This window comes from Otolemur garnettii, unplaced genomic scaffold (assembly GCF_000181295.1).
Source record: "Otolemur garnettii isolate 467f Iridium unplaced genomic scaffold, OtoGar3 scaffold00114, whole genome shotgun sequence".
NCBI lineage: Eukaryota > Metazoa > Chordata > Mammalia > Primates > Galagidae > Otolemur > Otolemur garnettii.
Genome location: NW_003852509.1, coordinates 5,011,997 through 5,020,267, shown reverse-complemented (window position 1 = coordinate 5,020,267; position 8,271 = coordinate 5,011,997).

The window sequence follows — 8,271 nt, the reverse complement described above, 5'->3', positions numbered from 1 at the left end:
GTTTGCAGGATTTCGAGGGCTGTCTCCTCTCTCTGCTGATCTGCCCCTTTGTTGGGCAACAGTGTTTCAGTTTGATAGAATCGCCAGTGTCACTTAGAGTTAGGCAGATGTACATCGAATCGGCAGTGAGAAAACCTTTCCCCCTAGCCAGAGGGACTTTCATCCAGAAGATAAAGGATAACACGTGCTGGCATGGATGTGGAGGAAGGGGAACTCTCATGCACTGCTGGTGGGAATGCAAATTAGTACAGCCTCTATGGAAAACAGTGTGGAGGTTCCTCAAGAAATTAAAAATAGAGCTACCATATGATCCAGCAATCCCACTTCTGGGCATGGACCCAAGAGAGATGAAATCAGTCAGTCCAAGAGCTCTCTGCCCTCCCATGTTCATCACAGCACTATTCACAGTAGCCAAGGTATGAAATCAACTCAATTATCCATCAGCAAACGGGTGGATAAAGAAAACGTTGGAACCCTGCTCAGCCACAGAAAAGGATGGACAAGCCAGGAAGACAGCGTGATGAGTGGAGTGCACCAGGCGCAGACAGTGCCACTCACATGGGCACTCTGGAATCGGCCCTTGTGGACATAGAGAGTAGAATATGGTCCCTAGGGGCTGGGCACAGGCGGGGAGGGGATGGGGAGAGACTGATTGATGGTCATGGGGTCTCAGTGCCTCTGTGCAGAAGAGCGATTAGGGTTAACAATACCATATGGCAAATCCCAAGTAGCTAGAAGAGAAGATTTTGAATGTTTCTACATAAGGAAACCATGAATGTCTGAGATGGTGGAAGTGCAATTAGCATTATTGGACATATATATGTATCGAAGCATCTCATTGTATGCCATAAATATGTATAATTAGTATGTGTTGATTTAAAAATTTACAAACTTTCCACATTCTGGAATATCTTGGCTAGAAAAATACATGAGGTTGATGCAGTGGTTGCGAGAGAGACTTTGTCGAGATGCTTCTACATAAGATAATATTTTAAATCATTTTTGATTAAATGAATATATTCTCACTCATTGGGAGTGAGGAGCCACCAGGTTAGGATCTGAAGGTGGCCGTCACCCAGTGTGCCACACCTCTGACATCAAATGTTAAGCACTCTGTGTATCAAAAGCCCCCCACAGCTGCTGGCAGTGGCCTCTGCTGCCCAGGCCCTGCCTCAATGCTGAGAGTTTATTTTTAAAGAAGGATTACTGGCTTGGCACCTGTGGCTTGAGCGGCTAAGGCGCCAGCCACATACACCTGAGCTGGTGGGTTTGAATCCAGCCCAGTCCCGCCAAACAACCAGGCATTGCATTTTTGGCTGCAACCAAATAAATAAATAAATAAATAACCAGGCATTGTGGCAGATGCCTGTAGTCCCAGCTACTTGGGAGGTGGAGGCAGGAGAATCACTTGAGCCTAGGAGTTGGAGGTTGCTGTGAGCTGTGATGCCGTGGCACTCTACCCAGGGGGACAGCTTGAGGCTCTGTCTCAAAAAATAAATAAATAAATAAAGAGGGATTACTTAAAATATTAGGACATTATAAGATGAACATTAATATTTATATTGGTCAATGTTCTTGTCATTGATAAGACAAATTATACACCTTCTTCTTTAAACATCTCTTTTTCTTCCTTAAAATTATAAGTTATATGCATTCCTGGATATAAGAAAATTGGGATTTAGGAACATCAAATATAAGCTTGTTAACCATCTGCATCTTTCAGGATGGAGTGACCTTGTTTCCACTCTCAGATTTGGGAATGCTGGTTTCCAGGGTACATGGTGGTCATTCACATGGAATCCTCTGTGTGGCCAGAGGTCCAACCCCAAGGCCTCAGTGGCTGGACCTGGCATCCAGGCTGCCTGTGATGGATGCAGCCTCTGATGCCTTTGCATTCAGCTGGACTGACCTGTGGAAATGCCCTTCAAGGATCTCCCGGTGGCCCCGCTGAGGCCCAGTTAACACGGAACGGCAGGGAGGGCTGTCAGGTCTAAATGCCGAGCTCGTGATACCAGCTGGGGCTTTTATGTTCCCTTCAGTTGCTCAGATTGATTTCAGGCTTGTCCTTTAGCGTTCGGCTTTCTGGGACTTGTCTTGATTTGCAGCATCAGTGCTGCTTTCAAGCTCCTGTTAAGCCTTCACAGTTCTCTGCGTCGACTGATTCTGTGATGTGCCCGGGGCTGGCTTGAGTCTGCACACTGGTGTGAGAGGTCTGAATCGATAATCCTCCATCCGGCCCCATCTTTTACCTTCCCGACTGCCCACCTCTCTCCAGTGTGGGTATTTCTATGGCATTTACTGTTACAAAAGATAAGGTTTGTAGCTAACATGGTTTTAAGGTCGTGGTAACAGTTTACTTTCCTTCACAATGTGCTGGGCTGCTGGTCCACCTGGTCACTAGGCTGGTCCCCTTCCAGGTGTTCATGGTCATTGCCACACTCTTAGCTGGTTGGCATTGGAGCCTGTTCCCCCAGGGAGCGGGTACGGGGTGTGCACATAGTAGGACACAGCCATATAATGTGTTTTCTTAGAATAAAAGCATTTTTCTCTCTCTGTCTCTCCCTGTTCACTCTGTATTAAAGTAGGGTAAGAGGAATATTTAGTGAAACCTATGGCTTTGGGGTATGTGGTAGTTATTTAATCGCTTATTTTCAGGCAGGTGTAGGGGAAGGCTGGGTCCTCTGGTCCCCGACATTCTTTCTCATTCTTCACACATTATGCTCTCAGTAGGTAAGTGCCCGAGGGGCTCCCGCTGTCAGGTTGGCCAGAGCCTTGTATTGTAGCAGGGATCTCTCTCACTGTGTCTGCTCAGGGGTCCTAACTCAGCATACTAACATCACAGACGTGTGCACTCAGCCAACCTGTGGGGCACTGGCTCTGAGGCAGGCCCCACTGTGGAGTATCAGGGCTGCAGCAGTATGGGAGGCTCGAGGACAGTCCCCTCCTCCATGCCCCCTCCTCTGTGCTTCCCCATCTGTCCCATCCTTGCAAGGTGCTGCCCTCCCCTCCCCTTTGCTGAGTCACTTCTTAGAGACCTTACTTGTCTGTTTATTCCAAAAAGGCCAGTCAGACAAGGCTGCAGTGCTGAGGTGCCTTCCTCTGTGGGTGGAGAAATCAGTGTTTACTAACATGACCGCTGCGGGAGGCCTTGCCTTCCGCCGGCTGTGACTTGCTGTGGGGAGCCTGTAGCAGCTTTTGGGTCACACCAGTGGTTTCTAAGTGCTTTTGCCAGGTGTCAAACTATGAGTGTCAAGTAATAAATACCCTTTTCTAGAATCTAGTGTGCTTTCTTTCTGTGAATCAGACTAGGATTTACCATTCCCGCGTCACCTGGACCTTCCTTTGTCCCACGTGGCTTTTCCAAAGAACCTGCTCAGAGACGCTTTTCCTGTTGCTCCAGCGGCTCCTGGGTCTGGAGGGGTGTTGGAGCCACCCTGGCAGTCACAGCTCCATGGTCTCCTGCTGTGGCTTCTTGTTTACCTGTTGTTCAGTTTTCCTTTCTGATTTGACAGCCGTTCTCCTTAGCAGGGTAGACAGATGCAGAGCAGGAGGCAGTGTTTCTGTCACTCCGTCTTTTGTTCACCTGTCAGTTGTCTGGCTCTATGACTCTAATTCGTACGCTCTCTCCTGGCTGTCACCATAGTAAAGCAGCCATTGAACGCTGGGTTCAAAGGCAGCATCCATAAATTAAATTTATCTTTGTCCATCAGGGCTTTGCTCTATGCAAGAGACATTCCGCATTTTCTTTGTCTTTCCTGGGAACAACTAGATCTTTGCTTTTTACAGGTTTATGTTGGGAATTGTTGGACTCAAGTATGTATAATTATCTAAACTTTATGCCTCTGATGTTTTAAATTAGCCCAAAAAGACCATTTAAGCTGTGATTCTAATATGATGGGGAAAATGGGAAGAGTCGCTGGAGGAAGAAGGTAGAAGTTCACATAGAAGGTTCTAGCAGGTGCTGAGTCCTACCATGGTGTTATCTTCCTTCAATATCCAAACTCTTTGAGAGCAAAGGATCAGGTAATTATGTTGTAAGTTACATGGATTTGTCTAGTAGACATTTACACTGAATCTGGTGACGGTAACTCCCGAGATATAGTATAGAGCTTTGGATTTGAGCTTTAAGGATTATGCATAAATCACTGGTATTGGCAAAGGTTTAATGTTATTATTAATATACAGTAATATTAGAATATCACTGCGCCTGCCATCTGTACTTTGTTACGATCATGGTTTTCAGTTTTTTGGGATGTAACTCCTGTTCCTATTGGTTTCTTCTGGGAGAGATGAAGCTTTGAGTGATTCGGTATTAAACAAAGCTCAGAATTCTAAGATGTGAACCCAGCATTATTTAGTGGTATGTTTTACATTTGACTTAAGCATTTATGGCAAACATATTTACTCAGCTTTCTTATGGTCATTGTAGTAAAGTTTCTTCTCATTTTTAAAAGATTGTTAGCACCTGAGAGAACAGTTTAATATATTTTATATTATTTTTAAAATGTCACAACAGCTACATCAATCAAGCATCCACTGCTTCAAATGTAAATACTGAAATTATAGTGTCAGTTTTCAAAATGGTTTTATGCTTTATTTGAAGCTAATTTAGAAATAATCTTGCAGTTTTTCCTTTCCTTTTATTTTCATTTAATTGAATTTCTTTTTTTTTTTTTTTTTTTTTTTTGGCCACAGAGTCTCTGCTGTCAGCCTAGCTCACAGCAACTTCAAACTCCTGGGCTTAAGGGATCCTCTTGCCTCAGCCTCCTGAGTATCTGGGACTCCAGGTGGTCACCATAACATTTGGCTAATTTTTCTGTTTTTAGTACAGACAGAGCCTCACTCTTGCTCAGGCAGGTCTCAAATTCCTGGGTTCAAGCAATCCTCCTGCCTCGGCCTCCCTGAGTGCTGGGATTATAGGTGTGGACCACTGCACCCGGCCCCTTTATTATTTTTATTTAAGGAGTGTAATTAACGTTATGGATACAAGAGAAAAGGGTGTATGAGAGGAAGAAAATTGTTTTTATTCTTAAAGGTTTTATTTCTGTTTGTTTTAAGGTGTCACGTGTGCTCGTCACCTCTGTGGGGTTCATATTCGTTGGCCACTGATAAGACGAATCTCACAGTTAGAGTTGCTACTGATCCCAATTACTGTTGGACACATGTCACTGTGTACGTGGTTAAATTGTCCACCTCTGGTTGCTTGTACTTGTAAGACTGTCTGGTGTCTGTGACTCCTTGAGAGGTTTGTCTGCAGGACAAGGAGCGTCATTGTCATTTTGTAACATACAGAAGTGTCTGCTGCCATTTCATCTCCCTTTTTATTGGAAACATACAGTCGGTCACTTTTGTTCTCAGAAATAAACCGTGAAATATAACAGAGAAAATGTTAATCCCCTCGTGCCCAGTCCGGTTGAGTTTATTCATTCAGTGGAGGAAAGGCCATGGGTGGGGGTTGGGAAGCAGCTAGCACCCGAAAGGTCAGGCTGAGGGAGGAATGTAGATGCTGCCCAGTCGGTGAGGTGCCGGGCAGGAGCAGAAAGAACTGTCCTGTCATTTGGAGCTGTTTTCCAGGGTTGTCAGGGCACTGCTGGAGCCCATGGTGGGTAGTGGGGCCCTGTGGGAGTGATCAATAAGAGTGCTTGAGACAGAAGACTTGTGTTACAAAGAGAATTCTAAATTGTGTTCTGGAAGTAGCAGTCTCACACTCTTCCTCAGCTGGGAGCAGGGAATGGCTGTGAGAATATCCCAGAGGCTCTTGGCAGGGCTGGGCTGAGCTGGGATGGCGGGTATGTTCTGAAGCGTTGGGTCCGCCCATGCGGCAGGGAACATCGTGGGGCTGCTCATTCATGGAGCAGTGGGAATCTGCCACATTTGAGCAAGAGCTGACCAAGGCCACCTTGCACCTGTTAGCATGGCTACTGTGAAAACCCCCCCTGCAAATAACAAGTGTTGGCAAGAATGTGGGGAAACTGGACGCTTGTGCACCAGTGACGGGATAGTAAATGGCATAGTCTCCATGCCGGTCCGTCGAGAAATTGAAAATAGAATGACCATGTGATCTAGCAACTCCACAACTGTGTAGCTGCTGAAAGAATTGAAATCAGGGACGTGGAGAGAGATCTGTACAGCCACGTTGTTAGCAGCAGTATTCGGAATAGCCGAGAGGTAGAAGATGCCTAAATGTCCATCACTGGGTGGCTGGGAAACAAAGTGTGGCCCATGTACACAGTGGGGTATTATCCAGCCTTAAAGAAGGACACTGACCTGTGGAGCCTCGAGGACACTGTGCTGATGAGGTGAGCCAGCCGCAGAGGGACAAATGGTGTTTGATTCCCCAGGGCCGGAGGGAGGGGCACGGGAGAAAAATTTAGATGAAGAAACAAATATATGGTCACAGAAAAAGAAAAGAGTAACTATACAGCCTTGCTAGTGGGATCAGTGCCCTGATGCTTTTTCAAAGCACGATGCGCCTGCAAGAGGCTTGGTGGAGAGAATAGAGCCCCAGCGGGGCAGCGGGACCCCGGAGACCAAGCATGTGCAGGCTGTGGCCAAGCAGTAGTGGCAGAACTTCAGATTTAAAGGGAACCTAGAACTTTTCTAGGCACAGCTTCCTCATCTACAGGAATGTAAAGCAAATGAGATTTCTCAGTGTCCAAGGTCAGTAAGGGCTTAGATAAGCCCTGGGGCAGGTCTCCAGGCCTCCCCATCAGTGGCCTGGCCTGTATTTTGCCTTGGCTATGGTTGTGCAAACAGCACTTGGTAGTATAGGTCTGAGCTTTGACTCATGAGATTGCTTCTCCAGAGGAAACCTGGGGGTACAAGGCTCCCTTTGCCTTCTACAGGTGACCTGCAGTGAGATGTCCTTGCCTCCAGGGCACAGATGGAGCCCTGAGTGTGGCCTGTCCACTGAGCCCATGTGCTGCAGAAAGCCTGGGGTTTCCCTGCACATGAAATGATAAGACTTTGCAAAGGGCTCCCTCTGGGCATTCAAGCTTGACTTCTCTCTCCATTCTGGAAAAAAGAAGACAAATGCTGGGCACAGTCCTGAGGAATTATTTAGTGCCTTTTAACTGTGCCAAGATGATCGATTCAATGAGCACACACTCGTGATTTATCTCAGTTACATATGGTCTGTGCACTCAAATTTTCTTACACTGCAAATAAATTTAATTAGATTTAATTAAATAGATGGAACAAATTTGCACCCTTGTCTACAATAGAAAAGTAGCAGCCAAAGGAAAGGCTTTAGGCTGCAAGGCCACTCCTATGGTCTTGTAAGAAACAGTCTCTCCCTCTAGTGTTGCCTGGGAGGCAGCACCTCAGGCCAGGAGTGGCCCAAGGGGAGCCTTTTAGGGGGGAGGACAGTCCATTAACAGGACACTGTGGTTTCCTGACAGGCCAGCAGCTGTCCTATCTGCATATCTGTCTGTGCCTCTGTTTACCATCCATTCCCTGAAACATGTTTGCAGGGTGCTCTGTCCTGCTGGGTCTGCTCTGGGCTCTGGGGTGCGGCGTGGCTCAGGAAGGACCCATCCCCCTGAATCTACATCCTGACCACCTGCCACCGACAGCGCCAGGGCCCAGAGCCACCCTTGTTGCCATGAGAATGTGGACGTGGTGGTTTTCTTGGAGTGGAGGTTCCCATGGTTACTGATGAACCAGGGAGACTCAGGCGGCTCCAGTGTGGTCTTTGTGCCTCCTCTGTTGGGCTCTTGGTGTTGACGCTCGGCCGTCACTGACAGTTCACTGATGGCGGAGTTGCTGTGGCCGTCAGAGCACTTTTCAGTGGCTTCCTCTTCCTTCCCAGCATGCAGTGGGGTCCTTCTCTGTCTCATGGGTGCGGACGGCCAGTTTGAGTTGTCCTTACGGCAGAAGCCCGTGAGAGCCCATGAGTGGCTTGCACTGTCTTCCTTCCCCATGGCTGTCAGCAGCATTTTGGATGCAGGAGCCTCTGTCAGAGGCCAGGTGGGAACGGTGTAGAACAACCTCCACCTGAGTTGGGCATTCGGTGTGAGAGGGAAATGTGACTGTGGTTCCTGCAGGAGATGCTGTGGTGTTACACAGAGAAATGGGCATGTTGAGGAGAGGTCTGCACATCCGTGTTCACAGCAGCCGAGGAGCAGGGGCAGCCTGGGTGTCAGCAGGGAGCAGCCTGGGTGTCAGCAGGGGGCAGCTGGGTGCAGATGACATGGTGCAGGTGCCCTGTGGGCACCACGTGTTCACAGCAGCCGAGGAGCAGGGGCAGCCTGGGTGTCAGCAGGGGGCAGC